This window comes from Conger conger, chromosome 9 (assembly GCF_963514075.1).
Source record: "Conger conger chromosome 9, fConCon1.1, whole genome shotgun sequence".
Classification (NCBI taxonomy): Eukaryota; Metazoa; Chordata; class Actinopteri; order Anguilliformes; family Congridae; genus Conger; species Conger conger.
The window spans coordinates 56,441,728-56,466,085 of NC_083768.1; the positions used below are offsets into that span (position 1 = coordinate 56,441,728).

General features: G+C 50.4%; 1 long non-coding RNA gene across 1 annotated transcript in view; it reads left to right on the plus strand.

Annotated features, from left to right (window-relative positions):
- LOC133136650 (uncharacterized) overlaps positions 1-24,358 on the plus strand; it is a 95,924-nt gene that overhangs the window by 23,502 nt on the left and 48,064 nt on the right. Inside the window, exon 2 of the long non-coding RNA XR_009709548.1 lies at positions 999-1,111. This is a non-coding gene — a long non-coding RNA (uncharacterized LOC133136650). The remainder of the gene's footprint in view (positions 1-998; positions 1,112-24,358) is intronic.

Here is a 24,358-nt window from a genome sequence, read left to right on the forward strand (position 1 = left end):
AGAAAGCGAACGTGCGCTCTCTCCCGCGGTCTGGGCCTCAGAGAGGACGGCGTGTGGAGTGTCACGGGCGATGAAGCGCTGAGACGTCCCGGGGCGGGGAGGGGAGGGGGGCGGAGGGGGACCCGGCGGACCTGCAGGCCTCCCCGGGTCGCGGCGCCGGAAGATAAACTGCAGCGGACGTGTTCTGATCCTATGCGGGCCCTCTGAGAGGGGCGCTGGGCGCCGGCGGCTGATTTAAACAGCCTCTCTGAGTTTCATTCCTCGGAGCGCCGACACTGCGGCAGGTTTAACCCGCCTGACGGTCGCACAAACTGTTCCTCTCTCCCCCGGACCGAGTCGCGTGAAACACAAGCCTTCAGTAATAACTCCTTCATTCATAATTCATTTCTTCTTCCATTAGCCAGGGACGGTTCTGTGCGCGTGGGTTCTGCGTGTCGGTTCTGTGGTTCTGCGTCTCGGTTCTGTGGTTCTGCGTCTCGGTTCTGTGGTTCTGCGTGTCGGTTCTGTGGTTCTGCGTCTCGGTTCTGTGGTTCTGCGTGTCGGTTATGTGGTTCTGCGTGTTGGTTCTGTGGTTCCGCGTGTCGGTTCTGTGGTTCTGCGTGTCGGTTATGTGGTTCTGCGTGTCGGTTCTGTGGTTCTGCGTCTCGGTTCTGTGGTTCTGCGTGTCGGTTCTGTGGTTCTGCGTCTCGGTTCTGTGGTTCTGCGTGTCGGTTCTGTGGTTCTGCGTCTCGGTTCTGTGGTTCTGCGTGTCGGTTCTGTGGTTCTGCGTGTCGGTTCTGATGTGAGCGTGACTCACGTCCGCTCTGGCTGCGCTGATTAAAACCGCGTTAATAACGAACGGACCCGACCAGACGCCCGAGGAACACTTCGAGCGTGCGTCGAGACGGGCCTCCTGCCCTGTAAAGCAGCCCTGAGCAGCCCGCCCGTTCATTATTCATAATTCATAATTCATAATTCATAATTCAGTGATTTCCTTCTTCCTCTGCCGTCCCACACAGAGCTCCCGGGGGATCAGATTTAAGCGCACGCCCGCCCGTCTCTCTGGACGCCCCCCTCTGCTGCAGGGAACAGCCGCTTGGAGCGCTGCGGTCCCATTGGCCGGAAGCAGCAGGTAGGCGACTCGTGAGGTTGTGCTGATGGGAGGGGGTGTGTGAGGAGGGGGCTGGATTGGGGGGGGGGGGGGGGGTCTTTAAATCGATAGCGCAGACTTCCTCTTGGCTTGACTCAGGGCACCAGGATGTCAGCTTGATGGATGTGCTGCTCCAAGCTGAACTGTCTGTGTGTTCCTCTGGTCCCAAACACACGCACACACACACACACATGCGCACACACACACACGCTACACACACACTCACACACCACCAAGCATGGCGTTACGTAGGGTAAAAACGATTTCATTTTCGATAGCCTACATGGTTCGCCTGGTTGCCCTGGCAACAGTTTGCCCTGATGTTTGGCAGAAGCCATGATGACAAACGGGTGTGTGGAGGGCGTGTCTCTCTCCCTATCCCTCTCTCTGTCTCTCTCTCTCTCTCTCTCTCTCTCTTTCTCTGTCTACCTCCCTCCCTTTCGCCCCACACACTTCCTCTCTCCCTCCCTCTGTCCCTCTTCCTCTCTCTCTCTCCCCATTCTGTCTCTCTCTCTCTCTCTCTCTCTCTCTCTCGTCCTGCTGCTAATTCTGTATCCAGTAATTCATGCGCTTTCTGGCAGTTTCCAGGGAATACATTTTCATTATTAAATTGTATTCTTTTTTTGAACAAAATCACGGTTATAAATACCGCTGGTGAAACTTCTCGCCAGTGTTGGCTCGGAGTGAAAGGCACTATGGGTAGGGAGGCGCTGCCCGAGGCTAATCTTGATGTAGCGTGACGGACCAGCGATGGATCTGCTCTAATAACCAAAATAATAACAATTAGAAGGATAAATAAATGAATTAAATTCGCCTGGAGGGAAAGGAGGGAAGAGCTGAATTAAAGTCAGTTTCCCCGAGTTCTGCGCCCGGGGAATAAGTCTTATTAATATAACCGTGTCACGAGAAGCTACATGAAAAACACAAACAAAACCTTCACCGCAAACACACCTGCATATATGATTCATAAACACAGAGGTACATAAATGGAAAAAAACAGAAATTACAGGGCTGGATTCAGCCAATCGGAGCGGTCCGCAGAGGCCCATCTCATTGTCCGTGTTGCGCTGCGTAGCTGCAGAAATCTTTCCTGTGTGAGTGCCTACCCACAACCCCCCTCCCCACAACCCCCCCCTCCCCAAACACCCCCTCCCCACAACACCCCCTCCCCCGGTTACCCATCATCCTCCAGCCCCCCCTCCCCCGGTTACCCATCATCCTCCAGGCCCCCTCCCCCGGTTACCCATCATCCTCCAGCCCCCCCTCCCCCGGTTACCCATCATCCTCCAGCCCCCCCCTCCCCCGGTTACCCGGTGCCTCCGCTCCGCCGCTGGTGATGTCAGTGCCGCGTCCGCCGCTGTGAAATTTCCCAGCAGCCCCCTCTCCCCGGCCCCAAGACGGCCATTATCCCGCCAAGACCCACAACTCACTCAGCGGCCGTGCCCAGCGGAGGCCCGGTCCGGCTCCCCGTAAAACACGAAGAACAAACACCCCCCCCGCTCCGGCCAGAGGCCGCTTCAGCCTGCGGGGTTCTCCTCCTCCTCCTCCGCTCCTTTATTTCCACTTTCACGCCATCGCCCGCGTCCTCAGGGTGGAGGGCCGAGAGCCGAGAACGTCTGTTTGTTCTGTTCATCTCCGGGGCCATGTCGCGCACTGTGTGTGTGTGTGAGCGTGTGTGTGAACGTGTGTGTGAGCGTGTGTGTGAGCGTGTGTGTGAGCGTGTGTGTGAGAGTGTGTGTGAGAGTGTGTGTGAGAGTGTGTGTGAGAGTGTGAGAGTGTGTGTGAGTGTGTGAGTGTGTGAGTGTGTGAGTGTGTGAGTGTGTCAGTGTGTGAGTGTGTCAGTGTGTCAGTGTGACAGTGTGTCAGTGTGAGAGTGTGTCAGTGTGTCAGTGTCAGTGTGAGAGTGTGTGTGAGAGTGTGTGTGAGAGTGTGTGTGAGTGTGAGTGTGAGTGTGAGTGTGAGTACGTATTTTGAGGAGGACTCATAGGATCTTGGTTGCCAGATTAACCCCCCCTCCCTGCTCCCCACCTAACAGACTGTCCTCACCCATGTGAGGGGTTTTGCTGAATTAAATGTCTTCATTGGATGGGGCAGTGCCCCTGTAAGTTGGGTTAAGGAGCGTAATCCCCCCCGCCATGTGTTCACGTAACCCCCGACAACCCTAAAGAAACATCACAGCTGCTGGGTTCTGTAGTCACTCACCATTTCTCTCGCCTTCCTGCGTGCTGTCAGTACTGGGGTGGCCTCCTGTCTCAGTCCAGGGTTCTGGTCCCCCCCCCCCCCCGTCCCGCGCCTGTCCCCCCCCCCCCCCCCCCCCCCCACCGTCCTGCGCCTGTTCCCGACTACAGCTCCCTCTGCAACTCAATAAAAAAAACATTTTAAGTTGAAGGAGGCATATTCTATTTCTCCCTTTCAAGTCTCCCTGGCTTTGATGAGGCAGCGCTGCGATGACTCAGAGCCCGCCTCACTTCCTGTACCAGCGCGCAAAGCGGGCGCTAAAAATACCCCGTCGTTCCCCACTCCTTCGCCGCGTTTATTCCCCCGTTCTCGCGGCGTTCCCCGGCCCCCCTTTTCATTACGAGTCTCACCCCTCCTCAACATCCTCGCTGTAAAGTCGTGTTAACGTTCTGCGATGTGTCCTAGGGCAAACCGTTTAGATTTCGTTATTGTTGTTATTGTTAAAACTGATTAAGGGGCGGCTTATGTTGCGGCAGCTGTTGCGTGCGGGATAAAGATGGCAGTCTTCTTGGGGATTTGTGTTCGCTGGGTAAAATGGCTCCGTTTGGCTCCAGCTCGTTGCCGTATGCCGTGGGGTTAAGTCGTGTTTATTGCTTTTGAAACGTGAATTGGAAATGTAGCGATAGCTGGGTTCACTTCTGCTCCTTCACATTAGCCTGTACATTATTACTTCACAGTACATTATTACATCACAGTACATTACATTACATTAATGGCATTTGGCAGATGCTCTTATCCAGAGCGACATACAGTTGATTAGACTAAGCAGGAGACAATCCTCCCCTGGAGTAATGCAGGGTTAAGGGCCTTGCTCAAGGGCCCAACGGCTGTGCGGATCTTATTGTGGCTACACCGGGGTTAGAACCACCGACCTTGCGTGTCCCAGTCAGTTACCTTAACCACTATGCTACAGGCCGCCCAATGAGAGGCTACTGTGTGATTCTTTCCATATGACCCTCACTGCTAATTATTGCACAACGCCCGTACTCTGGAGATGTGGGCTGGGGCCTCCCCAGATTTAGCGTGCGTTATAAGCAGTTTCCTTGACAACAGGAATCTTCTCACCCCATTGGCAGAGGGGTTCAGTGTGTGTCTCTGTGCGGGGTTCAGTCTCTGAGGGGGGTTCAGTCTCTGCCTGACTTGTGTGTGTATGAGTGTGTGTGAGTGTGAGTGTGAGTGTGAGTGTGAGTGTGAGTGTGTGAGTGTGAGTGTGAGTGTGAGTGTGAGTGTGAGTGTGTGAGTGTGAGTGTGAGTGTGAGTGTGAGTGTGAGTGTGAGTGTGAGTGTGAGTGTGAGTGTGAGTGTGAGTGTGAGTGTGAGTGTGAGTGTGTGTGTGTGAGTGTGAGTGTGAGTGTGAGTGTGAGTGTGAGTGTGAGTGTGAGTGTGAGTGTGTGTGTGTGTGTGTGTGTGTGTGTGTGTGAGTGTGAGTGTGAGTGTGAGTGTGAGTGTGAGTGTGAGTGTGTGTGAGTGTGTGAGTGTGTGAGTGTGTGAGTGTGTGAGTGTGTGAGTGTGTGAGTGTGTGAGTTCAGTACCTTCGCTACCTGAGTCACTCAGTAGTGCATTGTCACAGTGTGGTAAATCTGATGGCAGGTGTGACAGACAGACCCCTCGCCTGTAAATTAGCATAGCACGGTTAGCATAGCGAACGTGCTTTAGTGATGCTGCACATAAACTCGCTGCTCTGGGAGTGTCGTTAACGAGGCCTGGCGCAGTCTCACACACACGCACACACACACACACACACACACACACACACACACACACGTGCACACGCGCACACACGCACACACACACACACACACACACACACCCGTGCACACGCACACACACACACACGCACACACACACGTGCACACGCACACACACACACACGTGCACACGCGCATACGCACACACACACGTGCACACGCGCATACGCACACACACACGTGCACACGCGCACACGCACACACACACACACGTGCACACGCACACACACACGCACACGCGCACACACACACACTCTCACACACACACTCACACACACACACACACACACTCACACACACTCACTCACACACACTCACACCTCCACTAGATGCTGTTGTGTTTTCCTGCTTTAAGCATTACTCAGGAAAACGCAGTCTGCTGAAATTAATGGAATGGAATGAACTGAAAGCCCTGTTGCCTTTAACAGTCTGTCGACAGGCTGCATATCTAAGCGTGTTCACGCTGCTTTGCATAGTCAACAAAAAAAACGCAGTTATTTCCTTTCATATGAATCAAAATCCCACAGAGGAGGTGCATCCCAGCCCAATGCCGCAGTCGGGTTTGGCTTTGCTTAAAACGTCGGCTTGTTGTCGAGACTAATTAAAAATAAAAACACGGATTTGTTTAATGGAGCACAAACTTGGCCGCTTGCGTTGTTCGGAATCACAACGGCTGCAACTCTGCGTCTCGTCCCTTTTTACGTGTTCCGGGAACACGGTTGTAGTAGTTTCCAATTAATGAGGCATTCTGGTTCGTTTTAGAAACTAAAAAAACTCTGTCACAGCAGGTAGAAAAAATGGTCCAGCTCTCTTAAATATTATTTGCAGTATTTAGTTTTGTCTCATTGTTTTTCGGCGATACCACCATTGAATATAGGTTGTTTGTTGACAGTCAAAGAAGAGCTGATTTTTTGTAAAAGTTTAAAGGAACAATAGGTAAGATTTTTGTGTTAAATCATTGTAAATGCCTTCCTATCATTGAGAAAGGCTCACTGACATGTTGACTCACCCTCTGCCTGTGTTTATAGTCCTTAAATTCGGGTTTCAAAATATTCAGTTGACGGACCGACCCTCTGTACCAAAGTATTTTACAACCGTACAATAATTCAAGCTCATTGGCTGAAAATTGTTTCTAGTTGCCACAGCCAATGGCGTTTCAACGTCAGCGCGTTCACAGAGAAGGGGGAGGGATAAACAGCGCTGTGGTTTGAGGGTGTTTGTTGCAGCAATTCCTCTCTTGACCGTTAGAAGTCAGAAATGACCTACTGTCCCTTTAATCTCGCTAATTCCTGTTCTTCTCACAAACATAAAATATAATCGTCGAGTACTTTGTGTTTTATGTTGTGAGGCAAAAACCGTGGGCTGCCCCGGACTCCCGAAACGGGAAGGTAAAAAACTATATCGATCCGACAGGAGTAATATCCGTGTCCTCAAAACAAGGGTTATCGGCCGGCCCGTTTACCAGTCGATTTCTGTCTGAGTGAATCCCGCCGGCGCGGCTCCCCCGTTTCCCCCCCCCCCCCCCCCCCCCCGGGTCCCCCCCGGCACGCCGGCCCTGTTCATCACGGCGGGATTAAGGCGTTCCTGCGTCTCGCCCCCCTGGTTTTATTCCTCCCTCCCCGGTTGTTTCCGCGCCTCTCGGCTTAATTAAATCGGGCCGTTTACTTGGCGGCGCCGTGGCAACGGCTTGTTCGTTAAGGCGCTGGGCGCCGCGCTCCCAACGAGACCGCACGGGCGTGCTAATTCGGCTAATGGAGGCTTCAGCGCTTCCACACAAACCCCCCCCCACCCCCTCTTTCATTAGCTGGAGTGAACTCCCCGCGTTCACGCCCCTTTGAGTTCCGCTCCGGCCTGAGAACACGACTCTGGCGCGCTGGCTGTGTCTCCGGTGCACCCCCGACCTCTCCAGCCTCCCTGCCCTTCTTGGCGGTTCAGCGAAGGTTTTCGGCGTTGGGAGGGCGTTTTGGCTCGCTCCTCCTGCCCTCCTCCGCGGCTTGTGCGCTACGTCTCCCGGAGCAACCGTGCCTGGCTGCACGGCGACTCTTTCTTCTCTCTCGCCATCCGGAGGCCTTTTGCAAACCGTGCAAAAAGTGGGGACGTTTTGTCGAACCGCCTACGGTTTCCACTACTAGGCCGAATCGGTCGGAAGAAATGTAAAGATTTCGCTGCTTCTTCCCCCCTTTCGTGAGATCGAAGCCAGAGTTTAATCCGCTAATTAGCCTTTCGCGTCTTTAGCGTTTAGTGCTTTTGTTTTCAGCGAAGCTGCCAATTCGAGCTCGTCTCACCTGAACGCGATGACGTCTGCGACTGCATTGTATTTTCTCACGTTTTTTAATCGCTCTGGAGGGGGGGGGAAAGAAAAGAAAGAGTGCGCCAAGTTAATTTTACGCATCATAACAGCCTCCCGAAAACGACGCGTTTCTTTGCACTTTGCGGTGAAAAGAAACACAGTTCGCCGCAGCTGGGAACGTTATCCCGCTGCCACCGTTGTTGTGCCGGATGCCGGGAGGCGAGGCGGAAGGTTCCGGCACAGCGTGTGAGACGCGTAGGCAGCCGAGAACCTGAGGCGTCTGCGCTCCGCGGAGAACCCGGCCCTGTCGGTGGATACGGACGGAACAGGACGGTCCGTGCGATTCACACGGAGCCCTGTTGTTCTTGTTTTTAAGCGTGCGTCTCTGCCCCCTCCCTCCAGGTAGACGGAGTGAAGGACTGCTTCCTGCATATATTTGTCCGCCACAAATTTGTAGCTTTTAAAAAAATGTTCCTTCTTTTTTTTTTTCTTACCACAATTGATGCAATTGATGAACTGCCCAAAACGCAAAAATTGTGTTTCTGAAAAGATTTTTAAAAAGTTTATTGCTTAAATGGCTTCTCGGCGATAACGACCAGCACTGATTATGAATCTGGGCTTGTTTGTGGGAGAAACCGTTCAGCCGTTAAAGGTTTGCCGAACACTTTGTTGACTCTTTTCTCATTTTTACCTCCTGCTTCCCTTCCTTGGGTCTGTTGCTAGCTCCGCCCGTCAGAGGAGGTCAGGAAAGGCAGAGAGGAGAATGTGAAAAACGCAAACGGAACGTCCTTGCTCTCTCAAGCGTCAGTTTGAGGCCACGTCAGTTACAGACGTGGCAGATGGGGAGAGGTGGACCCACAGGTCAGTTACAGACGTGGCAGATGGTGAGAGGTGGATCCACAGGTCAGTTACAGACGTGGCAGATGGTGAGAGGTGGATCCACAGGTCAGTTACAGACGTGGCAGATGGGGAGAGGTGGATCCACAGGTCAGTTACAGACGTGGCAGATGGGGAGAGGTGGATCCACAGGTCCATCATTTATACACATATGATGATTTATACGTAATTTATGCGTTTCCTTGCTCAAGAATCCTTCAGCGGCCTCCTGGCTCCTCGCTCCTTCAAAGGAACGTTTACGGGTCAGAATGTCGGACGGCGAGCCTCGATCGATTTCCGGGTCAGTCGAGGACCAAGGCGATTGGAGCGGGACCGCTGGCTTCCTGTTGCCTTTAACCCCTCCTCTCAAGGGACCGCCCTGCTCACCAGCCTGAAAAGATGGACTACCCGCCCTGTACGTTCACTGAGACGCCGGTTTGGCTGGCTTCCACATTGCGGTGGGTACGGTGTTTACAGAAGAGGTGTGAAAATTAAATTTGGAGGTGGGCTTGGGTGAGGGGGGGTTGGGTTGGGTAAGGGGGGGTTGGCTTGGGTGAGGGGCAGTTGGGTTGGGTGAGGGGGGGTTGGGCGGTGCTGGTATGATGCGATTTAATAAGGACCAAGGGGGTGGGGGGGCTGTTTTGTGGGATAACAAAGTTTTTGTGATTTGCTCTTTTGATATCCTTCATACCAGTAGCTGGAATTCACCAAAAATTAGAGTTTTGCCCGTCTCTGCAGTTAGATATTCCCCTGGAGGCCCGTAATACCTGGATTAGGGCACTAATTCCTGGAAACCGCCAAGAACAAAGAACAAAAAGCCTCCACCGTCGAAATGAAGAAGACTCGCGCGCGCAATTACCGGTTTTAATGAGCAGGAATGAGGAGGAGGGATGTTGTGTTTGCTGTTCTCCTGTAATGGAGCTGCACCGTGAACGTGGAGTCACGCCGCCGCTGTTCAGGGGTTGGGCGATGAGTTCTGTTTTTAATGAGCGCAGGGTTTTCAAGGACTCTGAGATGAAGGAGCCGGTCGGGGGGGGGGGGGGGGGGGGGGGGTGAGGGGTGAGGGGGGCAGGTTTGAGAGGACCTCTCGCTCCTTGCGTCCTCCTTGCTCAATAATATTGAGCGACTCTCTGGCCCGGGGTCTGTGTGTGGGTGAGTCTTAAAGCATCTTATACATCTTCATCCAGAGAGCCCCCCTCCTCTCCCTCTCTCTCTCCCCCTCTCTCTCTCTACCCCCTCTCTCTCTACCCCCCTCCTCTCTCTCTCCCTCTCTCTCTCTTCCCCCTCCTCTCTCTCTCCCTCTCTCTCCCCCTCTCTCTCTCTCTACCCCCTCCTCTCTCTCTCTCTCTCTCTCTCTCTCCCTCTATCCCCCCCCGCCTCTCCCTCTGCCCCGATATGAAGCAGGAAGTAATCTCACAAACTCACGCCACACTCAGTCTCGCGCACACGCACTAACACTCTCTCTCTCTCTCTCACACACTAACACACACACACACACACACACTTTCTCTCACACACACACACAGACACACACAATCACATTGTCTCTCACACACACAATCACACTGTCTCTCTCTCTCTCTCACACACACACACAGACACACACAATCACACTGCCTCTCTCACACACACACACACACACACACACACTCACTCACATGGTTGGCGGTAGTGCAGCGGTTGAGCTGGGGCAGGTTAAGTGTGTGTGTGTGTGTGTGTAACGTGCAGCGTTATGACAGAGGAGGGAGGTAAACAGAGTAGACATCCCGCTCCAGAAAAAGGAGAAGGAGTAGGAGGGGGGGGTGATTTATCGGGCCGACTCACAGAGAGCAAGCAGTGCAGATACCCCATTTGTCCTCATCGCCTCCCAAAAACTGCCCCTGCCCCCCCCCGTCTGCTGCAGTTTAATAAGCTCTCCTGTTCTTCTGATCTATCACTTTATTCTTCTCAAGTGCTCCATCTCTCCCTTTCCCTCCCTCTCTCTCCCTCTCTCTTTCATTCCATTCTCTCTCTCCCTCTCTCATTTTCCCTCCTAGCTCCATTCCATCACCTCTCGTCTCACTTTTTCAATTCAATCCCTCTGCTTTATTGGCATGACATATTTCAAAATAGTTACGCTCTCTCTCCCTCTCTCTCTCTCTCTCTCTCTCTCTCTCTCTCTCTCTCTCCTTTACCCTGTCCGACTGTCCCTTCATCTTTGTTATCTTTCTTTTTCTCTCTCCCAGCCTGCGCCACTGAAAATAAAAATAAAACGTCAGTCTCAACTTATATTGAGACTAAAAATCTTATCGCTAAAACCTTTTTTCTAAATGAGACAAAAACATTGCCAATGAGGTCACAGTTTTCACTCATTTCAAGGTTTGCCAAAGGGGTAAGGAAATATCATTGGTCAGGCAAACGGTAATATTTTCTGCTTGAGAGGAAAAAAAAAAAAAGGACTTTAACTGTTACAAGATTAAAACACTTTTTAAGACTAATACTTTTTTTTATTATGTCCCATAACTCTCCCTGCATTCTTTCCATCCAGCTCTCTCTCTCTCTCTCTCTCTCTCTTTCCTTCACTCTTTCCATCCATCTCCTCTCCTCTCCTCCTGCACTTTTTCATTCTCTCGCTCTCTCATCCTCTCTCCCCCGAGCGATAATCGGCCTGCGTGTCTAAGTGCGAGGTCTCTCTCCACAAACCGTGCTGCTGTACTCATGGGACGGTCTGTTTTGCGTCCAGTTTCAAAAGTCTTGGCTGCCATTTTTTGAACATTGAAAAATTTTAACTGAAGCTGTACAGATCAAAGATTAGGTCTTGGAAAATGCTACGCTGGTTGACAGGACTGGAAGTCTCTCAAAGACTGACTCGAGGAAGAGCCGATGTCAGCCAACGGGACGAGCATTTCCAAGGAGCGATGCTAGCCAGCAGGACTGGTATCAGACAGCTCTGTGTCCCTGGTCACGCCATGTCAGGCTGGGAGCTGGCCTGAACTGGTCAACCAGCTAAACCATGTTGAGATGGGAGCTGGTCTCAACTGGTCTCAACTGGTCTCAACCTGCTACCAGCAATTTCAAAACTTAGCCTTAGCTGGTTTGTGTCAGCGGCGGGTCCCTTTGTGCAAACATGACTGCTAGTGGGAAGGGCCCAGTTCCAATGTTGGGCACCAAGCCTAGCTGCTAAGGAGAAAGAGAGACAGAGCTGGAGAAATGGAGAGAAAGACAGAAAAAGTGAGGGAGTGAGAGAAAGGGGGAGAACGGAAGGAAGGACTCTCCTCCAGACTACCGGAGTCGGTTGGACTCTGTCCAGAGACAAACGGACGCTTGCTTGCTGCCGGCTATCTGACAGGGACAGATGGGGGCATCGGGGTTTGCTGCAGTAGAATCAGATATGGCTTTGCACCATGATGGTGAAGAGAGAAATTGGACATGGCACTTTCAGTCGGTTCCCGGAAAAAACTGGAGACAGAACGCCCGCATCGTGAATTCCGCTCGTGATGTCAGTGAATTCCGCTCGTGATGTCAGTGAATTCCGCTTGTGATGTCAGTCGCGAGATGAAATTCCACACGGACTGTTCCGACAGATGCTGTTCTGGAAAACATGGAACTGAAACGCAGGAATAATGAACGTGGGGGGACAGGTGGTGCCCGACCAATCAACAGAACGGCTGCAGCTGTGATTGGTCGAGGCTTAACTACACAAATACCTTTTAAAGTACCTTGGAAGTATAGCTAGAAAGTGTCCACCAATCAGCATTGCCCCTGTTGTGTTTCTTATTTCCAGCATTACCCCGTGATTGCCTGAATTTGTCTCTGATTTCTGAGTGCAAGTTGATTACAAAAATGTCCTATCAGTTGGAATGACCTGTCAGTTTTTGTACACCCTTTAAGGTGTGAGGTCAGAAATATGACGTTAGAATTGTCTGAACTGAACATTCTAATGCTGATGTAACAATCATGTTCTTAACTGAACATTCTAATGCTGATGTAACAATCATGTTCTTAACTGAACATTCTAATGCTGATGTAACAATCATGTTCTTAACTGAACATTCTAATGCTGATGTAACAATCACTGCTGCTGCCTGAAAGCAGTGGAGTTCTAGAACACTGCCTTAACACCTGCCGTCACCAAAAATCCAGGTCTTCATGGGGTTAAAAGCAGATGTGTTCATCCTGGGTTTCGTGCGATTGCTTCCCTGAGAATTCAGGAATGTTTAGGTGCTTGGAATCCCACGAGGCTTAAACCTCGTCATGCCCGGGGAAATGAGCTTGAACACGATAAAAATCCAAACATTCCTTTTTTATTAAAAAACTAAACTAAAAAAGGCTTTGCACGTTGTTTTGGGTGATCGCTGAACTCGTTAAAATGTGTGTTTTGAAGGAGGGGTAAAAAGATAAAAGTTAAAGAGATAATGGCGCAGGTAGGCCAGGCTCCCAGGCATCTAGAGGGAGCAGCGTTTAACGAGGGTGAATCATCCTAAAATGGCTCCGGGGTTGTTAGGGGTAACCGCAGCCAGGTAGCAGGTGTGCACAGGTGTGTGCAGGTGTCACAACCCCAGTGTGTAAGCTTCTGTTCTCCATTTTGCCCTGCAACGGGGTCTCAGAGAGGGAGGGATATATATATGTATATATACAGAGAGAGAGAGAGAGAGTGAGAGGGAGGGAGGGATAGAGAGAGCGTGTAAAAGAGCAAGTCCCACTATTGACCCAGAAAAGGCCGCCCTCCTGCCAAATTCAACAAGTGAACAACTTGGGTGTCTTGGCAGCTCCGGGGATCTCTGATCCTCTCATTCAGACTGTGAGCCTGCCTCAGCACGCCAGGACCCAGCTCAGCCAAACCAGCGCGCCCTGACACTCTCCCTGTTTCTCTCGCTCTCTCTCGCTCTCTCTCTCTCTCTGACTCTATATCCCGCTCTCTCCCTGTTTCTCTCTCTCCCTCTCCCTCCCTCCCTCTCTCTCTCTCCCTCTCTGACTCTATATCCTGCTCTCTCCCTGTTTCTCTCTCTCTCTCTCGCTCTCTCTCGCTCTCTCTCTCTCTCTCTCTCACTCTCACTCTCTCTCTCTCTGACTCTATATCCCACTCTCTCCCTCTCTGACTCTATATCCCGCTCTCTCCCTGTTTCTCTCTCTCCCTCTCTCCCTCTCCCTCCCTCCCTCTCTCTCTCTCTCTCTCCCCCTCCCTCCTCCCTCTCTCTCTCTCTCTCCCTCTCTGACTCTATATCCTGCTCTCTCCCTGTTTCTCTCTCTCCCTCTCTCCCTCCCTCCCTCTCTCTCTCTCTCTCTCCTCCTCCCTCTCTCTCTCTCTCTCCCTCTCTGACTCTATATCCTGCTCTCTCCCTGTTTCTCTCTCTCTCTCTCTCTCTCTCTGTTTCTCTCTCTCCCTCTGTTTCTCTCTTTCTCTCTCCCTCTCTGACTATATCCCGCTTTCTCCCTGTTTCTCTCTCTCTTTCTCTGTCTCTCTATATCCACCTCTCTCTCCCCATGGCTCTCTCTCATTCTCAATTCAAATTCAAATGGCATGACTAATACAATCACCAAAGCTTGATAAACAATTTTACAAACATTAACGATAAATAATAATCATGAATTATATATTGATGGTAATATATTGGTGTGTGTATACTGCACATATACTGTGATTGTGCACCTGTCTCTCTCTCGCGCGCCCTCTCTCATTTACATTTTAAGATGCTTCCTCTGCATGGCATGCACTGTGTAACCAAAGCAAACAAAATAAAAGAAATCTACTCTACAACCACAATTTATGCATATTATACACACGTGCAACATCAACAACATGCACATACTGTACTCATATGATTTACAGAATGTAAATAATAACTAGCTGCAGATGGTGACAGTCATTGAGCTTCTCAGTTGATGGCCAGTTGTAGTGGGGCTGTGTTTGTCTCTACGTTTATTTTCCGCTTATTTATCTCCAATCCTCGCCTGGAGCAATGCAGGGTTAAGGGCCTTGCTCAAGGACCCAACGGCTGCACTGATCTTATTGTGGCTACACCGGGATTAGAACCACCGACCACTAGGCTACAGGAACCTTAGCCACTAGGGTATGGCGCTTTCTATCTCTCAACTACAGTTTGCTTTATTGGCAAGACAACTATAGTCATGTTGCCAAAGCAAAGTATAGAACACACAGGAATGTCAGAACCACATGTTCATGTAATAATTATGGCTTACATGACTCAGTACAATAGCATAGGCATACAATAACCAAATGAGATGGATCTCTCTCTCGGTCTCTGGCTGTCATGCCGTTTGATCTCATTAATGGTGGCTGGTGATGAGGAGTGTCCTGGGTTGTGACTCAGGTGAAAGTGCTCCAGGTGTTCCCACAGGTGGGCGAAACGGCCTCAGGCGTGCGAGCAGGTCGTGGCACGCCAGCGCCCTCGTCACGGTGTACTTCCCTGGCTTTAATATTCCCGCTTATTAACAATAACCCGGGCCTCCGTTTCAGCTTGTCTGTGTGGGTGGGGTTGTGACCCGGACAAAAGAACGCAGGAGCCAGTTTAACGAGGCTAATTAACGAGGGCACGAAATGTTTTTGATCTTTTTGTTTTTATAAACTTATCGGCTGACAAACTGGGTGATCCCAACTGCCAGCTGAGCAGCCTCTTCCCTGCTTCCTGCTTCTGTCCTGGTTAAACAAATACGTCAAAATACAGACTTTCTTCACCTCTGCTGTCGACAAGAGTATCTGCTGGCCTTCACTAAAGCCCAAACTACCTAAGTATTTGGGCTGTGGTACTATTTCTGTTCCTTGCCGATTTGTAACGAAACACTAAATGTGTGGTTAAAGCGCGGATTGTCAGCTTTAATTTGAGGGGAGGTGCAGCCATAGCACGCCATCCATGTTGGAATTGCATCCCTTTTTTATACACAGTCCCTCCATTTTAGGGGACCAAAAGTAACTGGACATTTGGCGGGCGTCACGTGTATTCAGTCTTTCCACAGTGCAGGTATAAGAGCTTTCAGTATCTAGTCTTGATTGTAGGCTTTTCTGATTTCCTTTGGAGTCTGTTATTGCGTCAACCCAAGGGCCAGAGTTGTTGGTTTCACTTCAAAATCCAGTGTGCTGGATTACCGGGCCAAACGAACAGAAACTGTACCGCCGTCCAAACACTTACGGACTGCGGTGCGTCTGAAGCTTGCGCTGAGAGTCACTAATGAAACCTGGATGCAGGGTGTCCCTCTCAAGGCCCGTTTGAATTCTCCGGAGACTTCTTTCACACATGCACACACAGGCCCTCCGGTGTCCCTGGTGGCCATTCCTATGTTTTTCTAAAAGTATTTTTTAGCAGTTTTAGTGTTTTGCATTCTTTAACTGTTGTCTAAACTGTCAAGCATTTGAATTAGTAGACGTACTATTATGTATGTGTATATGTGTACTGTGTGTATGTAAAATGTATATCATGATATATAATTGATCATACTATTATGGTATATAAATGATATCACATTATAGAGTGTGCAGCTGGACGTAGTGTATTGGTAAATACGTAAATGTAGTGTGTCGTTCTCAGCGATGAAGCGCTTGTTCATTAACTGAAGAAAAAGCCCCACCAGAGTGCATCAGACCAGCGGCCTCCAACCAGTGCATTATTTATCCTCCCGCTGGCTGTGTCAATTATTAATCAGCCGGGTTAAATGCTCTCTTAGCATAGGTCTGGTGGGACGTGCGCGTGTGTGCGTGTGCGTGTGCGTGTATGTGTGCCTGCCTGCATGCCTGCATGCCTGCATGCCTGTGTGTCTGTGTGTGTGTGTGCCTGTACATGTGCCTGTACATGTGTGTGTATGTGTGAGTGTGAGTGTGAGTGTGAGTGTGAGTGTGAGTGTGAGTGTGAGTGTGAGTGTGAGTGTGAGTGTGAGTGTGAGTGTGCCTGCCTGTGTGTCTGTGTGTGTGTGCCTGTTCATGTGTGTGTTAGTGTATGTGTTAGTGTATGTGTTAGTGTATGTGTTAGTGTGTGTGTGAGTGTGTGTGAGTGTGTGTGAGTAGGTGTGAGTAGGTGTGAGTAGGTGTGAGTAGGTGTGAGTAGGTGTGAGTAGGTGTGAGTGTGTGTGAGTGTGTGTGAGTGTGTGTGAGTGTGTGTGAGTGTGTGTGAGTAGGTGTGAGTAGGTGTGAGTAGGTGTGAGTAGGTGTGAGTAGGTGTGAGTAGGTGTGAGTAGGTGTGAGTAGGTGTGAGTAGGTGTGAGTAGGTGTGAGTAGGTGTCGTCCCGTTCTGCTCTCTGTGCTGATGTAGCTTCAGCTCGTGATGAAAACCCAGCGGCACGGAGCAGGCCCCGGCCCGTCCTGATATCCCGCATTACCCATAAATACACAGGAAAAGAGCCGCGGCTCTGCGGAGCTGGCCCCCGGCGGACATTTTGGCTCCATTCAGAGCTGCTGTGTGTGGTCCTTCTATCTGCCAATCATGCTTTTGGGAAGTCCTGAGGTGGCTGGGCTGGGCGGGGTGAGGTGGGGTTTGGCGATGCGGTCGGGGAAATAAGATGTTTGATTAGAGTAAATGTACAGTGCTATAGGAGCCGGGGAAAAGCCAGTTAATCAGCTGCTCGCTCAGGCTATTTGTTTTAGCTGCATTTTATAACGGGTTGCCTGGTTTGATGGGCCCGTGACAGGTGTGCACCGCCAGCCAAAAACCTTCCTCTCTCTCCGTCTCCCTCTCCCTCTCTCTATTCCCCCCTCCTCTCCCTCTCCCTTTCTCTCTCCCTCTCTCTCTCTTCTCTCCCTCTCTCTCTCTCTCTCTCTCTCTCTCTCTGTGTTTCTTCTCCTGTAAAAACCAGCCTTGGGCGCCTTTTTCAAGGTTTAAGAGTCTCGAATCCCCGTTTAGAGGAGGGGGGGGAAACTTTGAGACCTTTTGACTGGAGGCTGCTGGATGTTTTTATAGAGGCGATTGGCCCGGGTTGCCAGATTGGATGTGGTTCAGAGACCGAGGGAGGGGGGGTGGCTGCTCCTCTCCCACCCCCCGAATCGCTGCGTCTGATCGCCTTCTCAACCACGCACTGCGTAATTAGCTTTAATCGTCACTCTTCATCCTGATTTTAAAATTCAAATTAGCGGTGTCAGCTGAGAGAGAACGAGGTCTCTCTCTCTCTCTCTCCCTCTCTCCCTCGCTCTCTCTCTCGCTCTATCTCTCCCTCTCCCTCACACTCTCTCCCCTGCCCCCTCGCCACCCCTCTCCCGCCGCGCTCCGCGGTTGTTATATAAGCTCGTCGGCGTTAATTGGCGTGCTAAATAACTGTTTATTTTCCCCGGGAGTGAGACGCAGAGAGCTGCCAGGCCACCCAGCCCAGAGAGCGTGGCTGAACGGCTGACTGGTGTCTATCGGAGCCGTGTTTCCTGCCACTGCAGGGCGTGTTTTTCCCTCTTTTATCACCGTTTCCAGGGACAGGCCAGTTGAAAGGAGGACAGGCCAGTGTGGCACGTTGTCACGGTGTCCCTCACGGGCCAGTCTGGGGACCTGTTCTTATTGTGTGGCCTGAAAGGAGGGGTGTTTAAGTGTGTGTGTGTGTGTGTGTGCCTGCGTGTAGGCGTCTGTTGAGTGTGCGTGTCTACACCTGTATCTGAAGTGCTTTCAGCTTGTTCGATGCAGGTACAAATTGCAAAAAAAAAATATATAAAATAGAACGTCCTGGAGAATTTTCAACAAGCCGCTAATGATGTTAAACGAAACTGTGCTTTGGGAGAATGTTGTTCTGAATACTGGGGGGGGAAAAAGGATTTGTGTGACATCACAAACATGCAATTAGAATGTTATGAACTGGGCATTCTAATGCTGATGTAACAATCACTACTGGTAATTGAAAGCACTGGACTTGGAGTTTTGAAAGAAAAAACATTCCATTCGTTTTAACTGTTGTTCAAAAGCAGGGATTTTCATCCTGCTGTTTACTTTGCGAGTGCTACTTTCCTGTCAAAGCCCAGGTTCTAACAGGGTACTCCAAATAACCCAGGTCAGCCTAATCTGATCTAAAGCAAATAATGGACCCCCCACCCTTCACTGGGGAGGTTTCCCTAGGGCCACAGGAAGCCGGAGAAGTGGTTCAGCTGGTGTGTCTTGTCACCCCGCCTGAGAAAATCATAACCCCCCCCCCCACGGATACCCCTGTTATTGTTCCTGTGGGGCTGAAGTTTACCTTGTTTTACGACTGCAGCTGGCCACCAGGTGCATTGTGGGAAATACGGAGCCCCCTGCCATCGTTCTGGCCTTATTTCACGAGCTGATTACAGCCATCTGAGGGGAGGCGGCCGGGCTCCTCGCCGTGCGGTTCCTGATGAACTCCGGAGAGAAATCGATGCCCTCGCCCTTGAGAATAAGATTACAGAAACTCCCTCTGCTCAGGTTCCGAGATCAGCCCGTTTGTGGGCTGAATGTGTCGGGTTTTTTTATTTATTTTTCCCATCAACCTTTCAAGGCGTCAGATCGCAGAAATGTGTGATTTGGAATGTTCTTAACTGAACATTCTCATGCTGATGTCACCGCCACTACTGGTGATTGAAGAACACGGAGTTCTAGGACACTGACTGAGAAAGAAACGTTCCATTAAAAACCTTACTCTTCAAAGGGTTAGTCAGGTACATACATACACACAGACACACGCAGACACACGCACATTATATTTGACAGTATTCACGTGCTTGATTTGTGAATGAGATGATGCGTTATATGTCCATGCGTATGGATTTTACTACACACGCACATTCACGTTATTTACAGTTCACTGTCTCCAGCAGAGCATTCCAGAACATTCTGTTCTGGCTGAAACCCACTACGCCGATGACACCAGGTCAATCAGAAAGCTGTCTCGGCCAATCAGAAAGCCACTCTACTGTCCTCCCCAATCAGAACCCCCCCCCCCCCCCCCTTGTCTCTCTCTTCCCAGTGTCCTAATCTGCACGGGCCCCTACCTACTGCTTCCCCCTACTGGAGGGGGGAAGTCCTTGTAGTACTCCAACACACACACATACACATACACGTGCATGCCTGGCTGCTTCAAACACACCGACACACACACACTCGAATACACACACACACCCACCCGCCTGGCTGCTTCAAACACACGCTTTCAGCCAGCTCGTCCTCTCCCTCCTGCCTCCTCATTAGCAGAGATCACATGACAGACTCACCTCAGTTCTCCACACCAAGCTTCTGCCTCTCTTCTGCTGGAGTCGAAATCTCGCAGACTTCTGAGGTCTTCTGGGACTGTATTAACGGTCAGGATTAAGGGGGCTGTACTGGGAGCATCGAGGATGAACTGATTCGATTTTGATGGTCAAGGTCACTGTGACCTCACGTCATTCTCGTGAACGCGGTGTCTCAGGAACGCCTTGAGGGAATTTCTTCAAATTTGGCACCAACGTCCACTTGGACTCAAGGTTGAACTGATTCGATTTTGGTGGTCAAAGATTAAGGTCGCTGTGACCTCACAAAATTTCTTGGCCATAACTCAAGAATTCAATTTTATATCCAAAAGGTCATAGGTCAACTTCACTGTGACATCATAATGTTTTGCTTACCACTGTAGCTGAGAAAATCATCTTGTTTGTTGGTTGGTGATATAATCATTCATTGATATTTTGGAGTTCGTATCAAACATTTGTTGTTGGTTTGACAGAAATAAAAAAAAAATTGAATATTTTTCTTGGTCTTATCATTCCACTACTCTGACTTTAACTGAATATTCAGGTTGTAATGAAAAAACATTCAATGTTGTTTACATTATATGGAACACACACACACTGCACATGAATAATTTAATGAAATGTATAAAAATGATAAAAATACATTAAGCTCTACTTGTTGTGGATTCATCATAGAAGTTAGTTATTACTGGACAGGCAGGGTGACAACTTGACTGGTTGGCGGAGGCATACAACCGTAAGGCGGTTATTTCACTCCAGTTTTATAATATGTCATATCAGTAAAGCATTTTCTTAATTTGAATTTGAGAGAGAGAGACAGAGAGGGGAGGGAGAGAGAGGGGGACAGGGGGACAGGGGGACAGGGGGAGGGCAGAGAGGGAGAGGGAAAGGGACCAGACCGGTCAGTTACCAAGGAAACAGTGATTTGGCGACCGTATCGAACGGTTAGGTCCCGTGGGTCCCACCTTGTGTGTGTGTGTGTGTGAGCGTGTCTCAGTGTGTGCGCGTGTGTGTGTCTGTGTGAGTGTGTGCGTGTGCGTGTCTCAGTGTGTGCGCGTGTGTGTGTCAGTGTGTGGGTGCAGGTGTGTGTGTGTGTCTCAGTGTGAGCGTGTGCGTGCGCGTGTGCGTGTCTCTACGACCCCCACCCCCCGACCCCACCACCTAGAGGGCTCATTTCCTGTGCCTTCTGGACCATGCTGTATCACCTCCGGGCGTGTTTCCCAGCAACCACAGGCCCGCACCGCCGTGATCCCATACCCATGTGGGGGGGGAGGGGGGTGTTTGGCATAGTCCGATCGGCCGTAGCCATGGCGATGCCTTGTGCTCTGGGCTCGTCGGCATGGCAACCCCCGGGGAGGGGCAGCCTGTCGCCCATCAGGGCCGCGGAGAGCACGACGGCGAGACCACGGCAGGGTCGGACATCTCACCCTCAGGGCCGTTCTCCACGCACGGCGTGTGGCTCTTAACCCTTTCAAGGGTCGCCTCAGCGTTCTCAGTCCGTGTTCTAGAACCTCCTTGCTTTCAGTTGCCAGTAGTGATTGTGACATCGCCATTAGAATGTCCAGTTGAGAACGTTCCGAGCACGCGTTTGTGACCTCACACCTGCCAGGGTTGGTGCTTTTTCTCGTAGTGCCAACAAAATGGAGGCCAGCCGCTCTCCTCTCTGAGCGTAACGGGTGGCCGCGCCCGTGTCATTTGTGGCAGAGGCTTCCGACTGTCACCAGGGAGGCGGGGTGGTGTCATGCGTAAGGGAACTGGGCTTGTAACCCGAGAGGTTGTGGGTTTGACTCCCAAATGGGGTAATGTCAACCTGCCTGGTCATGAAGCTGATCCGTAATTGTTTTGGATTCAAATAGTTTTTTTTCTGTGCTCGCTTTGATCTTGCCTGGTTCTGCTGAGCCAACCAAGCGGACCGGAAGGCGGGGTTTGCACTTTTTGAGAGCATCTCACAGGTTCCACCAGCGTAGCGTAGAAAAGGTATTCGAATCCAAAACAATGATGTATTCGACCCCGTCTGTGTAGACCCAGCTGAATAAACAGACGGTGTGTTGCACCAGAAGCCGCAGAAGTCCCCTCTGAGCTAAAGGATGAGAAATAAATAGAAGCGGGATCAATTGAATGATAAAAAAATAATAAAAAAAATAAAAAAACAGATTAACAATGAAAGCGACCGGGAATTCGGCGGAAAGCTAATGTGAAAAATGTGCTTTGAGTCGACTTTAATAACCACCGCCTCCCTGACCTGCTGAGCAGGCCGCCTCCAGTCCGGGAGGATAAAGGCCTGGTGGAAGCTCTTCTCCGCTTTTGTAGTGAGGTTTTATTAAAACGAGAAGGTCCAGCGTTCACTGTGGAGGGCGCTTCCACTCTCATGTTCTTCCAAAAAAAAGTTCAGAAATGCATTTTCCTGCCAGAGCCATTCCGAGCCTTTTAAAGAGAGTGTAAAAAAATAAAATAAAATAAATAAAATGTTTTTCAATCGGTTCTAAAATGAGCAGTCCGTAACGGCGTGATAAGAACTATCCTTCTCATTTCAGCCAGTGAGCTCACGGCAGTGTTTTTAAGGTTGTAATGTTTCTACAGCAGGGATCGGCAGCTCAGGGTCCTTGAGGGCTGAGAACTGCTGGTTTCTGCACCCTCCCTTTACCTGGGAGTCAGGCGTGTTCACCCTCCCTTTACCTGGGAGTCAGGCTTGTTCACCCTCCCTTTACCTGGGAGTCAGGTGTGTTCACCCTCCCTTTACCTGGGAGTCAGGTGTGTTCACCCTCCCTTTACCTGGGAGTCAGGTGTGTTCACCCTCCCTTTACCTGGGAGTCAGGTGTGTTCACCCTCCCTTTACCTGGGAGTCGGGTGTGTTCACCCTCCCTTTACCTGGGAGTCAGGTGTGACCACCCTCCCTTTACCTGGGAGTCAGGTGTGTTCACCCTCCCTTTACCTGGGAGTCAGGTGTGACCACCCTCCCTTTACCTGGGAGTCAGGTGTGAAGACAGTCTGGCAAATTGGAGTCGGCGTTTATGGGGGGGGGGGAGCAGGGGGGAGTGCTGTCATCCCTAAAACGTTGAACTTCGATTAATTTGCCTTCCGCACCGAGACGCTAAGATGTTGTTGTTGTTTTTTTCCCTAACGTGTTTCTGTTTTTCCCCCTTGCAAATCTTTTGAAGTTTTGTCACTTTTCTATTTTTAAAAGAAGATGAGAAGGGCTGAGAGCTTGCAAACAGGCGCTGGCGTGTTTGATTAATTCCCCCCTGAGCGTGACGGATCGGTGACGGCGGGGAGTCGCGCGAGTTAGCGGTGTCTGGGAAAAAACCGCCGTGAAAACCGCCGTGAACCTCTCATCAGCCGTCAGGCCTGCCTCTGTTCGGGGAGTCTTCTCTGCAGCCGCCATCTTGTAAATAAGAGGCTGTTGATCAGCGAGAAAAACCCCAGATTCCTCTCTCTCTCTCTCTCCCTCTCTATCCATCTCTCTCTTTCTCTCCCTCTCTCTCCATCTCTCTCTTTCTCTTCCAGATAAGTAGGCTCTCGCACTGAGACGCTGAAATATTATTTTTCCAGTTTTTTTCTGTCGTTTTGTCTTTGCTTCTTGCGAGCGGCCATCTTGTAAACAAGCGGTTGTTTATCAGAGAGAACCCCGGTTTAAAAAGCGATGTAAAGTATAGAAAACAGGTCAGTCAGTGGTGGTGAGGACCGGTGAGGAGACGTGGGAGTGTAAACGGAGGGCCGCAGCCAGGCTGAAGATCCAGCGGTGTGTGTGTGTGTGTGTGTGTGTGTGTGTGTGTGTGTGTGTGTGTGTGTGTGTGTGTGTGTGTGTGTGTGTGTGTGTGTGTGTGTGTGTGTGTGTGTGTGTGTGTGTGTGTGTGTGTGTGTGTGTGTGTGTGTGTGTGTGTGTGTGTGACGCCTGAGGGCTGTTTCACGCAGCAGGATTACTGAGTTAGCTGGAGTAAAACCCAGAGCCCTCCCAAATCTGGAACAGGGACTGAAGTAAAAAGTTTTCCTCCGCACAGTTATCCAGCTACCTCCGTGATCCTACAACGTGAAATACGCCCCAGGTGTTATTAAACGATCCGAGTAAACATGTTCAGTAGGACCAAGGGAACGAGATAAAATGGCAGCTAATCCCAAAGGCTTAGATCTGAAATTCCCCCTCTGCTTTCTGCCCGATAAGTCAAATTTACTAAATGCATTAGTCTTCTCCCCCCCCCCCGTGGCCTTGCAGGGAGAGTGAGATTGACATAGATGGAGTGAGCGAGTTAGATGGAGAGAAAGAGGCAGAGAGAGAAAGAGATGGATGGAGAGAGAGGCAGCAGAGATGGATGGAGAGGGATGAGGAGGCGATGGAGGGTAAGAGATGGATGGAGAGCGATGGAGATAAAGGAGGAGATTTAATGTGCAGGAGACGAACCCTTACGGATGCCGGGGGGGGGGGGGTATATTCACGGGCTGGCATTATTCACGTCGCTGACATTACGATCCGGAACCTTCCACCGTCCGTTTTTTAAACAGCCTGCCAGTTGGCTTCTGCTACCCCCCTCTCTAAATCCCAAAAACGCAGCCTCAAATCTCGGCTGGGTGTCCATGCTGAGTGGACTTCAGGGCGGGGGGAGAGGGAGAGATCGAGAGATCAGAAAATATCTGTCTTAACAAGTGTTTTTAGTCTTATAGGTGTAAATATAAGACTAAGATAACTGACTGACTTGTTTGTGGTTCTCTTAACAAGAGTTTTTAGTCGTGTAATAAAAAATAAAAAAAACTTAAAGCATTTTTTTTTCCCTCAAGTAAAAAATATGTTTTCATTTCAGTTACCATTTGCTTGACGAGTGAAATGTTCTCATTCCGTTGGCAAATCTCGATGCGAGTCTAACTGTCCTACTTTACTGACAATATTTTGGTCTTATTTAACAAAAAAGTTAAAAGGAAAAACGATTTCAAGTCTCAGTGTAAGTG